Raw genomic sequence first — 16,017 nt, forward strand, 5'->3', positions numbered from 1 at the left:
GGCAGGGTTCTGGATGTCTCATCAAAAGCCAAAGTATGACTGGGACAGTGACACTGGATCATCCTAGCACAAGATGAAGAGCAACTCAAATGTCTCTGATCTGTGTCCTTTTTGAGGATAGGTAGAGTTTCACCCTTTGAATTTGGAATTTTCAGAGGTGCTGAATTTCCATTGGAATTGCAGGAACACCAGTGTCTTTTGTAGACTCAACTGTCTTACCAAATACTCTAGCTCTCCTAAATAAGGCTGCTGTCTTGCTAATCTGTGCCCAGAACCAGAGGCTGCAAGGAGCATGTGTAAACAAGGTGTCCCAATGTGTTATCTATCAGTCCCTGAATTTCTAAGTTTGCCTCGGGAGAGTGGTGAAGAGAAGCTGGGCTGCTCAATTTGACCTTGCTTTTTAGTTTTTTCCCCTGTTTTTTGGTTTGTTTGTGTGTGTGGTTGTGGTTTTTGTTCGTTTTTCTCTTTGCACGTGCCTCTAATTGATCTTGAAAAGAAGGGACAGTTAAAGAAGACGTTAGGGTGAAATGAAGCCATAACTGTGACTGGAGACTTTTATTAAGTGTGGCAAAATTCCCTGGGCTGCGTATAAATTGTTTATTGATTTTGGTATGGCTGGATGCTCTGGAGTAATCGCCTGCAGAACCACTAGAGAGCGAGCAGAGAGGAGAGGGCTTTGCTGAGTCTCTGCTGCTTCCTGCCCCTGTCTGCTCTTCCTCCTGCCTGTGCTGGTGGTCTCCTCTTTAACCTGTAAATGATCAGCCCCACCTGGATGACTCCTGTGTCCAGCTCCTGCAGCCAGCTTTGCCCTGCTCTTCCAGAAATGGCTGGTGAAAGAATATAGTAATGGAAGAGATGGCTTTGGAGCATGTATCCTGCAAGTAATGGTATTGCTGAGAGTTAAACTGCCCTTTAGCTCTTCCACCTGTTGGTTGTTACAGAGAGAAGCCTGTCTGTGACAGTCAGCAAGGTCAGTCATCTCTGGGCCTGCCTAACCATGGAGCAGGTCAGTTTTGAGACAGGGCAGAGATGAACATATTCATGTTTTTCAGTAGTTTCAGTGCTGTCAAGTTTTGCTTCAGTATCCCCTGCTTGCTCTCACATGCCCTTCTCCTCTGCCAAAGCAGCAGGATGCTGTGTGCAGTGAGCCAGCCTGCCTCCCCTGTGCCAGTCTGTAAACCCAGGAAAACTTCATCCCCTCCTGATTTTTCCTTTGCTTTTTGTTACAACGTTAAGGTGGTTTTAGAGTAGTTTACTCTATTTCAGTAAACTACTTTATACAGAGATTTTTCTTATCCCATCTAAGAACTGGAGTTTCTCTTTTGTTCACTTCCCACGGAGGTGCCGCACACTTTCCATATTACTTTTGTGCAAAGGCAATGAAGTTCTTCATTGTTCCTTATCCAGAGCGCTATGACTAATGTATATTCCTCAAGTACACTGTCTCTTCAGGTCCAAGGATGATATAGAAATGGAAGCAATATTTGTTTTGACATTTGATTGGGAAAGTGAGTGAATTTTCTGACGCACTTGATACCTCTGTCTTCTTCTACAGGCGAGGTACTGGTGGTTGGTGGGAGGTTTTATTTTCTGTCTTTGACATTCAGAGTCCATATTTTTATCATCTGGTAGCATGGATTGGTTTAATTTCCTTTCTTCTATGGAGGACTTCTGAGGCTTGTAGTAGTGTGGCCATTTAGTGAATGATACTCAGATGTAAAACTCTCTGTGGAGAGAAGAAAAAGACTTTTCCACCTGTTAGGCCCCTTACAGTTGGCTAAGCTTTAGTACAAGTGTCAGAAATTCTGTTTTTAGAAGATGCAGTAACAAACTCTGTTCCTTTCTTAATCATCTAATCTATATATGAGAGTGGGAATATGAAGCCAAAGTAAAGGTAAGATCCTCTTTTGCATCACTGGGCAAAATTTCAAGAGATCATGTAGATTCAATAAAGAAATGTTTTTTGCTTTGCATGTACATAATGTTTCTTTAATGAAAAAGAAGAGTAAATGTGTATTAGTTGAAAATTTCATTTTCTGGAGGGCATAATGTTAATGGAAGGGAAAATATCTCTAAAGTGTTGGCAATTTAACTCTAAGTTTTTGAAATGGAATAAAATAATCTATATAAAAATTTGCATCTACCTAGAGAGTTCTCTGACAAAAATGGCACATGAACATTAGTGCTAGGAACAGCAGTAATTGCTTCAACTCTGATATTTTTGATTTTTTTTGTTTACCCCTGTAATAAAGGTCAAAATTTTAACTTACTGTCAGATAGGGACAGTGAATTATGCTGATGTTGGTCAGTGTACTTTGGCTAGGAGATGTGGATGCTGTAACTGCATCTGCATTAATCTGCACTGGTATTTCAAAGCATTTACTGTGTATGTACATCACGTAAAGTTTTGTAATGCTTAGTTGCTTGAATGAACTAAAATGATTGATTTATTCCCTCTCACAGAAAAAAAAATCTCATAGTTAAAGCTGCAAAACTTTTTGCCATGGCTTGTGTTCCCTGACTACAAGGTCTTGCTCACAACTGCTGTAGATTTCTGATTCAGTTGCTCGTCTTGGTGATTTTTGAACCCCCACCCTTGGGAACAACAGCCTGGCTTTAAATTCCTCAGTCCTGTGCTTCAGACTGAAGGAGTTATTTTTAACCTGTCTTGACCTCTGCCTGAGCAAGAATAAAATAGGGATTGGGCAGAATATGACACAAATCAATAGGTTATCCCAACAGATATGATCTTTGGCACCGTTTTGCCTTGGACACTTGCCGCAGTAACAAAGATAAATGGTGATTTGTTAACATTGTGATCTAGGGACTTGGTGGCTCAGTGGATCGTGTGGTGGCCTCTGACCTCTGGGTCTCCAAGCTCTGAACATCAAGATGAAATCTCATTCTGATAGTAGGAAGGAAAAAAAGGTCCACAAGGGTTGGACAATTTTGGTTCAGAGCTGATCACAGTGCTCCAAAAAACATCCCAACAAGGACTGAATAGACAATACCTCCTGACAAAAGGGAGTATGGGGAAGTAGGATGGGAACTGTTGCAATAGAGAGCTAGTGATCAGTTACTGCAGGCTAAGACTTTCAGTGCTTTTATGGAGTGGTACTAGAGCACTCAGAGCTACTTTGTCTCTTTTCCTGCCTATCAAAGAGGACTTGAATCGCAGACAGTTTGTGCTGGCTTCAAGTAAAAATCAAATTTGTCTTATGAAACGGCTTTCACTTAATTTTCTGGGACAGTATCTACATGTTCTTTGATTACTGAAGGTTAGTGATGAGGGGTCTTTTGGGGAGCTGAAGTATTGGAAACCTCAGATACAATTGTGATCCAGTCATGTCTCTACTAATCTTGTGTGATCTGTTCCATATCTGTAGAGTCCTATTTCAGGTCCTCTGTTGATAGCTGGCTTTTAATATGTTCTCAGATGCACACAGTTTGTCTTTCAGCAGTCCAAGATATTGTATTCTCATCAGGTGAAAATAGACTCCTGCAACAGGATTTCTTCCAGGACATCTGCAAGGACTGGTAAGCAGTGTCTGAAGACTATTCTATGTTGTAACCTATCTCATGTAAACAGGTGTAAGCCACAGAAAAGTGAGTTAGTGCTCTTCTCCTTTGGCTGGTGTATAATAATTCCCCCTGCCATTAGGAGGCAGCATGGCAGTATTTCATTCTGAACTGAATCCAGCAGCTTCAGCCTTTTGGCTCTGTATCTCTTTACAGTTCTTTCTACAAGACTGACACTGTGCTCTCAGGTGCCTTACCATGGTAAGCACATTCTCTCAGTCTTGACTAGTCAAGGGGACAAAAAGCTTGCACCTGTGGGGGACAAGGGCTCTAGCAACTTCCTCTCTGATGTAAGCAAGGTGTTTACATACTGCTTTTAATCTTTCCCATGTTGTAGATCCTAGACTTACATGAGAGCTCATGCTGTGCTTGGGAGCCCCAAATTTATCTCTATGATAGTCCCCTGCAGCATCTGTCCCTCCAACTTTGTATTTTACCCTGGGCTATGCATTGCTGGGTTATAGAGAATTATGTGAGTCTTGTTATTAGAGCAGCCTCTTTTCAATGTTTTAACCCACCCCATCCATCTGTAGGTAGTACCAATGCCAACAATGAGCTGGAACTGCAATGAGTTAGTGCAGACCTCTGCTCGTGTCTGTGTGTAATGTCATCTCACTGTTGAATCCCAAATGGGGAGCCTGTTTTTAATCCATGGATTACATACCCTATGGGTTGCTTGCATTCATTACTTGAGGTGTCACAGAAGGAAGCTTGAGCCAAAGAATCTGGTCCTACGTGTTCCTCTCCTCATGAGGTTCCTGAAAACTCAGCCCAGTGTCTTCCTTGTTCCAGACCAAGGCACATTTTTGTATCCTGCCCACATTCCTGTTCTGCGTCATACTGCTCCAAGTCTGTCATGACACTTGTTTCTCCAGAGACAGGGGCTGCAGCCTGCCCATAACCAGAACCCTCCAGCTCTGTCCTTTCTTTCCATGGGAACATAGATTGCCCTGCCATTCTTGCATGTCAGTCCTTTGACTGAGTGCTCTGTTGCTGTCTCCTGCAGCCCAGCCCAGAGCTTGTCATGGCTCTAGGATGTGCAGAGCAAAGTGCACTGAGCAGACTGAGTGAAGGCAGCATGTCTAGTGCTTTCCCCTGCAGCCAGCATGTCACTGTCATCAGACTGCCACTACTACCTTCCTATGTACAGAGGACAGTTGGGGCTCAGCTCGGTGCATGCACTGAACAGGGTGGGTTTTGGGCCAGGAATCTGTTAGGACCTGCATAATGCATGTGAAATGGCACCTGAAGTGGCCATGGCTGTAGCCTTGCTGTAGGTGTCCAGGTATGCTGCATTAGCACAGCTGTCTTTGCCCATTAGGCCTGCATTCATGTTAAAAAAAAAAAAAAAAAGTGGGAAAAAAACCCCAACCAACAAAAAAGGAAAGAACTGGAGAGAGAGGCTAACAGCCTAGCAAGACCTACTTTTCACTATATTTTTAGCCTCTGATTTTATTTTTCCCAGTATAATTCTGGATTAACTGTTTCATTGTTTGTCCAGGTTGAGATCAAGTTTAACTGAACTAGAATTCTCTGACACCATCCCCTTTGTCCTTTTCAAATGACAGGATTTTCCCTATCATCATTACTTCAGTCATGTATCATGTTGGGTGTTTTTTTTGGTTTTGTTTTTATAAAGGTGTTAAGTGATATCACTGGCGATTCTTTGGAGTTTTCTGAGCTGTACCAATTGAAAGTTTTACTTTTGAAAGATTTTTCCTCATGTCTTGAATATAAAAAATAAAGGATGGCTTGAGCCATCTGGTTTCTACCATCTCTCCAAGTATCTTGGCCTAGACAAGGATATTCTTTCTACCACAATATCTGGTTTTTAAGGAGACGGGTCTATGTGTGTGTTGCTGGGAAATAACATTTTGTTTAAAAAGATGTGAAGGTAAGAAATAAACTGCTCAAACTTCTTTGTGATGCAGCTCTGCCCGAGGCCCAGTTTACTTTGCCCTCATAGAAATATATACCATATTTCTTGGTACAAATAGCCTTTTAGGAGTTTTCTTCTGAAAGATTTTTATTCTTAGGAGAAGTTGATACTTGTACAGCATGCAGCATTCAGAGCACTGCTGTTGCTGGCAGAGTGTTCAGTGTCTCTGATAAGGCATAGGCCAGTCCCCCACTGGAACTAGAAAAGATGGCTGTGGTTTGATGGGTTTGGGAGTGGCCAGGGTCAGGTCATCATCTTAGAGCAACTGTTTTTCTTTCTGGTCCTGGCCCATCTATTCATGGGTGCCATGAGAAGAGCTGCTGTCCAGAGGCACTAATTGCAGAACTGGTGGGAAGTAGCAGGCGAGTCATGTTGCTTCCTTACATGCTCCTACTCCAGAAACACCTCTGCAACAAGTTCTTCTGCAATCTGTTTGTAGAATTATTGAATTACAAAATAATTCGGGTTAGAAGAGATTTCAGGAGGTTTCTGATAGAGTCCCTTGCTTAAGGCAGGATCAACTCTGAAATTCAGACTTGGCTGCTCAGGTCTTTATGGAGCTAGATCATGAAAGCCTACAAAAATTAATATTGTACAGCCTGTCTGTGCAGCTCGTTTCAATGTTTGGTTGACCTCATGCTGGAAAAGCTTTTTCTTCTGTTCAGTTTGAACCTCTCTTATTTCCATTTGTATTTGTTGTGTACTGCCAGTGCATGACCCACTGTAAAGAGCCCGTCTCTGTGTTCTTGATAAGGTGCTTATTGAGAGCCTGCTGTTAGGTCTGTCTAAAACCTTCTCCAGGCCCAACAAACCTGGGATCCTCAGTCTCTCATCACAGGGAAAATGCTCTGAACTACTGATCCCCTCACTCACCCTCCATTTCTTGAACAAGTTTCTCAATCTTTCTCTTGTAATGGGGTTGAAATCTAGACAACATACTCTAGATGGAGTTTGGCAAATGCCTGGGGAAGTGGAATCACTATATCCCTGGAACCTGTGTGACCATGGTCCCGTGAGAACCATGCAGGGCCGTTTTTGCTGCCAGGGTGCACTCATATGGCTTATGTTCAGCTTATGACCCATCAAGCCCCCAGGTCCTCTTCAGCAGAGCTGCTACCCAGGCAGGCAGACCCTAGAATGTACTGTCACGGTGGATTATTTTTCCCAAGGCTTTTGCGTTTGTCCTTGCTGAATTTTGTAAGGTTCATGTTATCCCTGCAGCCTCTCTAGGGCATTTTGGATGGCAACCCTGCCTTAAGCATATCAGCTGGTCTCTCCAGTTTGGTGTCAAGTGCAAGCTTGATAAGAGTGTGCTTTGTTGTGTCCTCTAGGTCATGGATGCAGATGTTAAACAGGACAGGTCCCCTGCATGTATCTTGTTACTGGCCTACAGGTAGAAAATAAACATGGCCCTCTGAGCTTCATCATCCAACCTGTTTTTAACTCATCTGATAGTCCACTCATAATGGTTTACTGTCAGTCTTGAGGCATTCTGGGGAACAGTGCTGAATGTTTGGCTGTAGTCAAGGCAAATGCCTTCCATGCCTTTTCCCTTGTCCACAAGTGCTATCATTTTATCATTGGAGAGAATCAGGCTGGTCAGGCATGATTTATTCTTGGAATATCCACTCTCACTGCTCCTAATCACCTTCTTCTCCTTTGTGTGCCCAAAATACATTTTGAGGGGACTAACTACATGATTTTCCCAAGGACACACAAATTCAATAAATTAGGGTGATTGACCCTAATTTATTGAATTTTGGACCTCTTGAAAATGGATCAGAAGGAAATTATAGGTCAGAGAGAAACCCATAGTGTGTAAAGTCAGCTACTTTCAGCTGTTTTTTCCTTGGTCAGCTCACAGCCAGCACAGAGTTGCCTTTCACCATCTTCATGGCCCTCCTTTAGAGACTCTCTAATAGCTTTATAACTTTCTTATATTGTGGCACCCAAAACTGCCCCCAGCATTCAAGGTGAGGCTGCCCCAGTGCAGAGCAGAGCAGGACAATCCCCTCCCTTGCCTGGCTGGTGATGCTGTGCCTGATGAATCCCAGGACACTGTTGGACCTCCTGGCTGCCAGGGCACTGCTGGGTCAGGTTCAACTTGCCAGTGACCAGGACTCCCAGGTCCTTTTCTGCAGCACTGCTTTTCAGCATCTCATTCTCCAGTCTGTACTTATATCCAAGGTGGCCCCAACCCAGGTACAGAACCTGGCATTTGTCTTTCTTAAACTTTGTATCCCTGATGATTGCCCATCTCCATAATTTTCAAGGTCCCTTTGCAGAGCCTCTCTGCCTTCAAGGGAGTCAACAACTCCTCCCAGTCCTGTACTTTCATCATTATGAAGATGTCAAAGAACTGGACCAAGGGTGGAGCCCTGTGAAATCCCACTAGTGACCAGTCACCAGTCTGATGTCATCTCATTTGCTATAACCCTTTATGGAAAGGTCACCCATGAACCATTTGTTTACCCATCTCATCACTTGTTTATCCCACTGTGTGCTGGACATTTTGTCCAGAAGGATACTGTGAGAGACAGTATCTAAAACTTTACTGAAATCCAAAAATATTGCATGAAGAGGCTTTCCTTGATCAACTAGGTAGGTTGCCTCTTCATGGAAGGGAGTCAGATTTGGCAAGCAGGACTTTCCTCTCACGAAGCCAACTATCTGTGACTATCAATGACTGCATTGCATTTCAGTTGTTTTTCAGCACCTTCCAGAATAATCTTCTCCATAATTTTACCAGTCACTGCAGTGAGACTGTCAGACCTGTTGTTTCCACTGTCATTCTCTTTGCCCTACTTAAAAATTGCAATGATGTTAGCCAGCTTCCAGTCAACTGGAAGATTCCCAAGACCATTCAAAAATCATTGAGAGAGGCTTTGCAATGACATCAAGCTGCTGTTTGAGTATTCTCAATGAATCCTGTCAAGCCCTATAAACTTACAGGGATACAGCTGGAACAGCAGATCCCACACAAGTTCAAGGTCAGCTGGAAGTTGATTGTTCTCACAGTCATGGTTCTCCAGCTCAGGGCAGTGTCTCCCTTAGCCCATCATCAGTGCTGAAGACAAGCAAAAAAGGCCTTGAACACCTCTGTCTTGTCTCTGTCCCTGTTTGTGAGGTGACTGTCCTCATCCTGTAATGGTCCAGTGTTATTTCTGCTCTGCCTTTTGTAATTAACATACTTTGAAAACCTTTTTATTTTCACCCACAGTCAGAGAACATCCACAAGAGAAATGGGTTTAAGAGAGGATAGATAGGGGATAGGTATCACTGATAGGGGTGGTGATTTAGATTCTTGCAGTGGAAGTATCTCTTTGTACATTGAAGTGTAAAAGAAATAGGAATAACGTGGAACACCTTGGGTGGAGGTAGAGGCATCTTGAAAGATAGCATGGAGAGCAAACTACATTGGGAAAGTGCTCTTGGCTTTCAGGTGTTGTTGCTTATTCATGTTTTCATTTACTAATACTTTACAGGAATCTGACCACTGGTGAAGGATTTGATTCAACTATATGAAACCTCATTAGCAATATGTGGGTGTTTTCCAGATAGGAGAAGGAATAGGGACTTAAAACTGATCCAGGTATGATGATGGTTGTAAAAGAATTATATAAGCTTGAGATAGAGCTGATCTTTGCCATTGCAAAGCTGGCTGGCCAGTGAGGTGGGACAGGAGTCACCATTCAAGCTGGTATGATAAATCCTTTTGATTAGATAAACAGAAGAGGTGGTAAAGTGACCATTAATTAAATGTGCAGGATACTAAATTAAAGGATACTACATTTGGAGCACTGTAACCAATGCTTGCAGTGTGGAGATGCTAAGGGATTTGAAATTAGAAGCAAAAGTAAGAAAGAAAGGTCCCTGCTGCCAGGACATGTGGAAGTAAAAGAAAACCACATTGAATATGGTGTGTGGAGATTAGAAACTGAAAAAACATGGTGGCAGAAGAAGATGCAGCTATGTCAGAGTATTTATTTGCTATCTGGAAGCTGGTAAATTGCTGTCCATTGGAGGAAATCTGAGACTGTGCTCCATGAAGAGAGAAAGGAGGCTGCCTCATTATTTGAGGAAGACAATGGAAAACTGTCCCAGAGGCTTCCCAGAGGTTTGGTTATGGCCTGTAGACTGTGTCTGAGTGCTTATGAGTGGTCCAGTGGGAGAGTGGTCAGAAGCACCATGTGCACCCAGCTGAGTCAGTGCTCATGCTTTGCATCATGTCCTTTGTAAAGAGCCCCACCTTTAGGGTGTCCACAGGGAAAAGTGCCTAATCACAGAGTCAGATAGGACCCGAATGGGAGGCAGGGATAGGAGCAGAAGGATTTTGCTACAATGCAGGAGCTAAATGATGAGGAGGAAAATGAGTGAGATCAATGGTCAAATGCACTTTAACCAACTTGCTCTGGCCATCTCCAGGAAGCTGTGCAAGCATGACCTCCTAATCAACGTTGTACCCAGGGTAGTCCTTGGTGGAGAAACAGAGGAGCAGGGAAGTAATGAGATAAATAGCATGGAGCTATTTATGTGGAGCCTAACTCAGGCCTGGGAGTCCCAGGATTTTGTTGTAGCATTAGAGTGTCATTGTCTTTTGTCCATTTATCATTTGAGAGAGACAAGAGAACAGTATAGATCCTGGAGGTTAGCTTTCACCCTTTATGTTGTTGGGGAATCTGCCTCATTGTCAGCCTAGACTGCTTTGAGCCATTGCTGCAGGATGTTCTCCCTTATGTCCCTGACTTTCCTGTTCAGCTGGGACATGTGGTAAACATGCTCCTACATCTCCCACCAGCTGTATGTGGCAGGTCCGGTCAGTGAGGTAGGTGATGTGAGAGGACCCTGAAAATCCATCCCTTGAAGAACAATTCTGCAAGTCCCTTTCTCATGGCTGGGTGCCTTGAGTGCTCTGTGTGTGGGCTTTCCTGTGAGCAGCATCATGGATGCTCCCAGAGGTGCTCATAGCAGTGATAAAATCTCTACATAGCCTTTGTAGTGCTCAGGAGAGGCTGACAGAAGCTGAGGAGAAGCAAATGAGCTTTCCTTGGGGTTAGGTGTACCATGCACCTTACCAGTTTTGACAGGTTTTGCTGTGCAGCAGGAAGAAGTGAGAAGATTAAGTAGAATATATATTAAAACTGTTTTAATATAGAATAGCAGTAGAATAGCATTGATTCTGACAGACTCAAGAATCACTTTTACAAAAAGCTTTGAATGAAGTATTGCTACTCAGTTTAGATGCTGGAACTGGCTCATCCTGGGCTCTTACAGAATGTGGGGACTGCTGTCTGCAAGGTGGGGGGAGATTTCAGCAGTGGTGGGTTGCTAGTCTGTAAAGGTCATGGAAGGGTGAGGCAGAGATGGGAAATGTAACAAGGGAAGCTTATCAATTTGCCTTTGATGGCTCTTTCTACCCTGCAATGCTTTCCAACCTGACCTCTGCAAGTGGTGCTAGTGGCCAGTACAGTTGTTCTGCCTCTGGGTAACATGGCAGCCTTACCTTTCCACACCTTTCTCCTCCTCTAGAGAGACAAAGGAGGGCAGTCTAGATATAAGAAGGTGCAGGGCAGTTACACAGAAAAGAGCCATCCAGCACTTGACATAAAGCCAGGTGGGGTGACATGTACAAGTACGGAAGTTATCATGCCAATTTGCGCCAATCACCTCCCTGCTCCTGAGTCCTGTTTCCCAGCCTGGCTGATGCTTCAGAATAGCCCAGTTTGGAGGAAAGGTGTTTTTCTCTGTCTGCTGGTCTGAGGTTGACTTCAACCTCCAATTTTGGATTTTTTTTGGCTTTTCTCCAAGAAGGTGGGTCCAGCTGGTGGCACATTGGCAAACTCAGGGAACAGCTTTGTATGTTCTCACCTCTTTTTGTAAGAACTTAGATATAGAAACAGCTATTGTCAGTACACAAATCACCACTTAAGCCAAAGAACTGCCACCCAATTGATATATAAAGTTTGTAGAATATTTCCTCAAGTGGCATCCAGTCACTGATGTGGGCTTGGGTGCAGTGTTACTCACTGATTTTCAGAGTTTTACCAGCTTATGAGTTTTAACTGAATCTCTGACTGTCATGATGACAATTTTATGTGAAAAGGCAGATTGTTCTAAACTACTATGATATTCTTACAGCAAGTTTTGGCTGCTGTCAGTGAGGAGGACTGAAGAACCTGTATAGATCACACTATAATTCAAATATCTACCTGATACAATTTTTAATTCTGCTTAAGCTGTGCTGCTTGACTCAGTGCTACTTGGTGGGGTAAGTCCCAGGAGTTAATGTGGTTTCATATGTTCTATATTCTCTGGAAACTTTTCTCTCTCAGCTTTGCATTCCTGTTTCTGCTCTCTTCCAGAAGATACTCAGTGCTAACCAGCTATTATGGATCTCTCTGAGGGCATGGTTTCCTTTTGCTCTTTCTGGTGGTGTGTAAGGAAGGAAAAAGATGGAGAACAGCAATGTTTCTCCTGAGAGATTCCCCATGCATACTGCTGGAGACAGTGCTACTGTAGTGTACAGAACACAGGGACAAAAATTCCTGTCTATTATCACTTAGTATTTCCTTCCTGGTGTATCTGAAAAAGTGGTGGATTTTTTTCCCTGCTCCTTTTTTCCCCTTGCCACCATTGTGGAGGGAAAGGTCATTTCCATCTGTCTGTTTCCTGTATTCCTTTGGAACTTCCAGGTGTATTGAAGTGCTCTCTGAGGGCAGTCAGCATTGCCTGGCTTTGGCTGATGCTGAATTTCACCAGCAGTTTTCTGCTTTTCTATCCAGCTTTGTCACTCTCATGTTCTTCTCGGTCTACTTTTATCTTGATTAATTTAAACGAAGCTGTCTTCTGCATTTTTCTACAACCTGTTCTTCTCAGTTTCCAGGTCACACACAATATACCTCAGTAGCCCTAGCATAGACCCTGGTGTGACTAAGTTTTTGAGTTGTACACGTTCTGAAGAGTATCTTTTCATTCTATATGAACATTTTCAGTTTATTCCACTTTTGTTGTTTGTGACATGTTGGCTTTCCAAGAATGTCTCTGAAAAAAAGTGCTACCTGAAGGTCTAGATTGTCAGCTGGTTACCTCTCAAAGCTGTTGCAGAGGTACTTTTAAAGAAGTCCACTAAACAGAGGACCAACTCTTGTTCAGGAGTGAGAGCACTGACTAAATTAGTACTGAAAGTTAATTATTTGTATATTGTTGTGTATAATTGATACAGTTTTAATTCTTTTAGCTCATAATTCTAACTCCAATTTCCGTGGGCATAGGGATCAGACCATTGAATCAGGGAACTGGGCAGCTTTCCTTCAGTGTGGATTTACTCTTCCCTAACATCCTTCATGGGTGAGCTCAGTCATTTGTTGTAGAGAGCCATTCAGGGACTCACTGGAAAAGGTGTGACATACAGAGAATTGGCAAATTCTTCTTGAGCATTAAGTCATGTTTATATTCTCTGACACCAGTCATAGTGAAGTCAGAGGCTGATGGGATGTGAAAAATGACACTGGGTGGTTATTGAAGAGAATGACCTTTGCAGTCTTTCCCCTTGAAGAGTCTCCTTTAGGCTAATTTCTAAGAGAGTGAAATGAGCACCGAGGAGTTAGTAGGAGGCTGGTTTTGTGGGACATTCACCTGAGGAGTTAGTAGGAGGCTGGTTTTGTGGGACCAAGGTTTCACAAAACCAGCCTCCTACCATTTCTCATTGACCCCTGAGAAATCATTGTGGAACCGAGGTCTTCTCAGGACTTATGGATGGATGGCCCTGGTCTATTTCATTATCCAGTGCTTGACTCTCCCTTCATTCTGGTGCTCCTGGTTCCCTGCAGTGCTGAGCCTTACAATACTGCTGCTATTCTCTGCTCACTGGCATGTGCTTCCCAGGTGCTCATACCCTCCTGCTTCTGAGGCTGACCCTGTGATGACAGCTGCCTGGCTGCCTATCAAAGGTTCCATTTAGAGTTAGCCCAAGAGCAGACAGAAGGCTGCAGTGTTACACCCCGAAATCTGACACAGTGTGGCTTGCCTGCTTTTCAGTGGGTCCTTGACAGCCTTTCAGCTCATGTCTGTCAGACCCCTGCCAGGCACACAAGTTCACTTCCATCTTGGAAGAAGGAGAGAGAGAAGTGACATTTCACCGGGCAGTGGGCACGCCGGGGGATGTAGGGAGATAAGGCAGGATCACAGAAGCAACTGAAATCCCCAGCGGATATTGCGTTGCTGGCTGGATTGACAGGTTAAATGTGTTGCTGGGACAAGTATCCCTGCTCCCTCTCTCCCAGAGGACTGTGCAGTGAGAACAGCACTCAATCCTAATGAATTTTGTCCTGCACTGGGACCAGTTCTATTGTGGCCTGGCAGGAGGATGTTCACGGAGAATTTGTTTCCAAATTTCAACAGGAGCTACCAGTAGAACAGCTTTTTAAATAAAATGTTCACTTAGCAAACAGCAGCAGTAAATGAACAGAAGCACTGATGTGGCCAGGGATGAAATATTAGCATTTTTCAAATCCGTTTAGTGACAACAGCCCCTGGGCACTGGTTCAGGTCCTTGTGTTAGGGGGCTGTTTGCAAAGCACTAAGCTAACTTACAGCCAAAACCTGCCAGCTTCTTCCTGGAGCACAGGAGGGCAAAACTTGTCTGACTTATTGACAAACTAAGTCTGGTCTAAAAACTTAATAGCTTTGCATTTCTTTCACCGCAAGGTACTTAGGATACACCAGTCAAGAGCACAAGCTTCAGGCAGTGTTTTGGCTGCTCCAGACTTTGGGCAAGGAAAAGGAAACGGTGTTGTTCAAGAGCAAAGTGAGGTGATTTGTTTGAAGAGCACCACTTCAGTGACCACAGATGACCATGATGTACTGAACGGCCTCCCAGTTGCAGCACAGCAGTGAGCAGCAGGTTCAAACTGCCCTGGCTCAGAGAACCTTCCTGTGCAGTTATGAACTGCTCCAGCCCATGGCTGAATTTTCTGGGGAAGTTATTTGTTCAAATGCTAATCTAGCCTTGACTAGTTCACCAGCTCTGGTGGATTGCTGCACAGGATGGCATGGCTGGAGATTATTGTCAAGCAGAAGTTTTCCACTCTTCCACTCTATCCTTGGGTAAGGTGAAAGTTGTATGGGGAGCCTTTTCTTTGAGGTTATTGGTTCCTAACTGATCTCTACCAGTAAAGCTGTGCCAACTGTGTCATGTGAGTAGTAGTTTCAGTCCAGCACCCACTAAAGAAAATCCTTTGTACAGAAGCTGAGTCTAGGGCTCCTGAACTGGAGAATGTGGTGTTCTCAGGAAACAGGATGTCAGTAAATGGATGTCAGAATGGAATGAGGGTCTTCCCAAGGAATTTTCTGTGTAGTCAGTGGGGAAACACTGGTGACTGACCAGTGCATGACCCAAACTCTTACCTGTGGGTCCCAGACCAGGGCACTGTCCAGGCAGGGGAGTGTGTTTCAGGATGGGGGGAGAGTGCTGGGGGGTGCAGGGGGGCATCAGTCCTGCTGGGTCAGCAGTAATGAACTAAGCCAATACAGTAGAGTCAGGGGACCAAAGGGCTGTGAGAAAGATGCCTAAGGCCATGTAGTTTTCAAGGGCAGGGAGAGGAGGTGCACAACGCCTGGGGATGTAATACTAGGCAGACAGGTTGATGCAGCAGCGGGGCAGTGATGCGCTATCATCCTGCAGCCAATGTGGCAAAATTACACCAAGGCATTGTGTCCCTGCTAGCTGGCCTCTCCACATCACTCTCCATTCCCTGTCCACTCCTGTACTTGGCAATGGAGGCACTGCCTTTGTTTTGTGCTGTGATCTGTGTCCTTTCTTCCAGGTACCATGATGACCCTGCAGTACCTCCTGCCTGTTGTTAATGCCCAGACTATTCAGTCCCATATCTAGGGTGCATTGTTCACTTCCTTCCCTCCCTTGTTTCGCAACTACAGTCCCATTCTGCAACCCTATTGCTCAGTACTGTGTGCAGCAGTGCCCCTTGCAGTGCCTAACAAGAGTTTAATAAAGATCTACTGCCTGAGTTACCTTTAGCTTTTATAAAGCAAAAAATGCAAACAGCTTGTAAGCAGCATTCATTACCTTGCACGCCTTCAGCTGCTTATTGGATATACATCCCCCTCCCTCCAGCATCTCTCTCTTTTTTTAATATGTTTTTTTTTAATTTGTTTTGATGAATGAGTGACAACCCTGACACCCGATTCGCTGAGATTAATAGAAACGACACAATATTTACGTCGTGCCGACGAGCAATTATCCTGCCATCTATCTTTGAGATTATCTTTCTGATTGAAAACTACTCATCCGTGTAATCGGAATTATTTGGAATTAGAAGGGAATTTATGGCCCCTCTCACTCTCCCTCCTATTTGCCTCTGTCTCCATCCTTCTTCCCCCTTCTTTAAGAGGGATTCTTTTTTCCTTCATTCCTTCCTTCTTTCAGCCCTGTGGATGGACGCATGTGCTTTGCTGTTCAAGGATGGTTCTTTCTGGAGATG

The sequence above is a fragment of the Serinus canaria genome, chromosome 5 (genome assembly GCF_022539315.1).
Source record: "Serinus canaria isolate serCan28SL12 chromosome 5, serCan2020, whole genome shotgun sequence".
Taxonomy (NCBI): Eukaryota; Metazoa; Chordata; class Aves; order Passeriformes; family Fringillidae; genus Serinus; species Serinus canaria.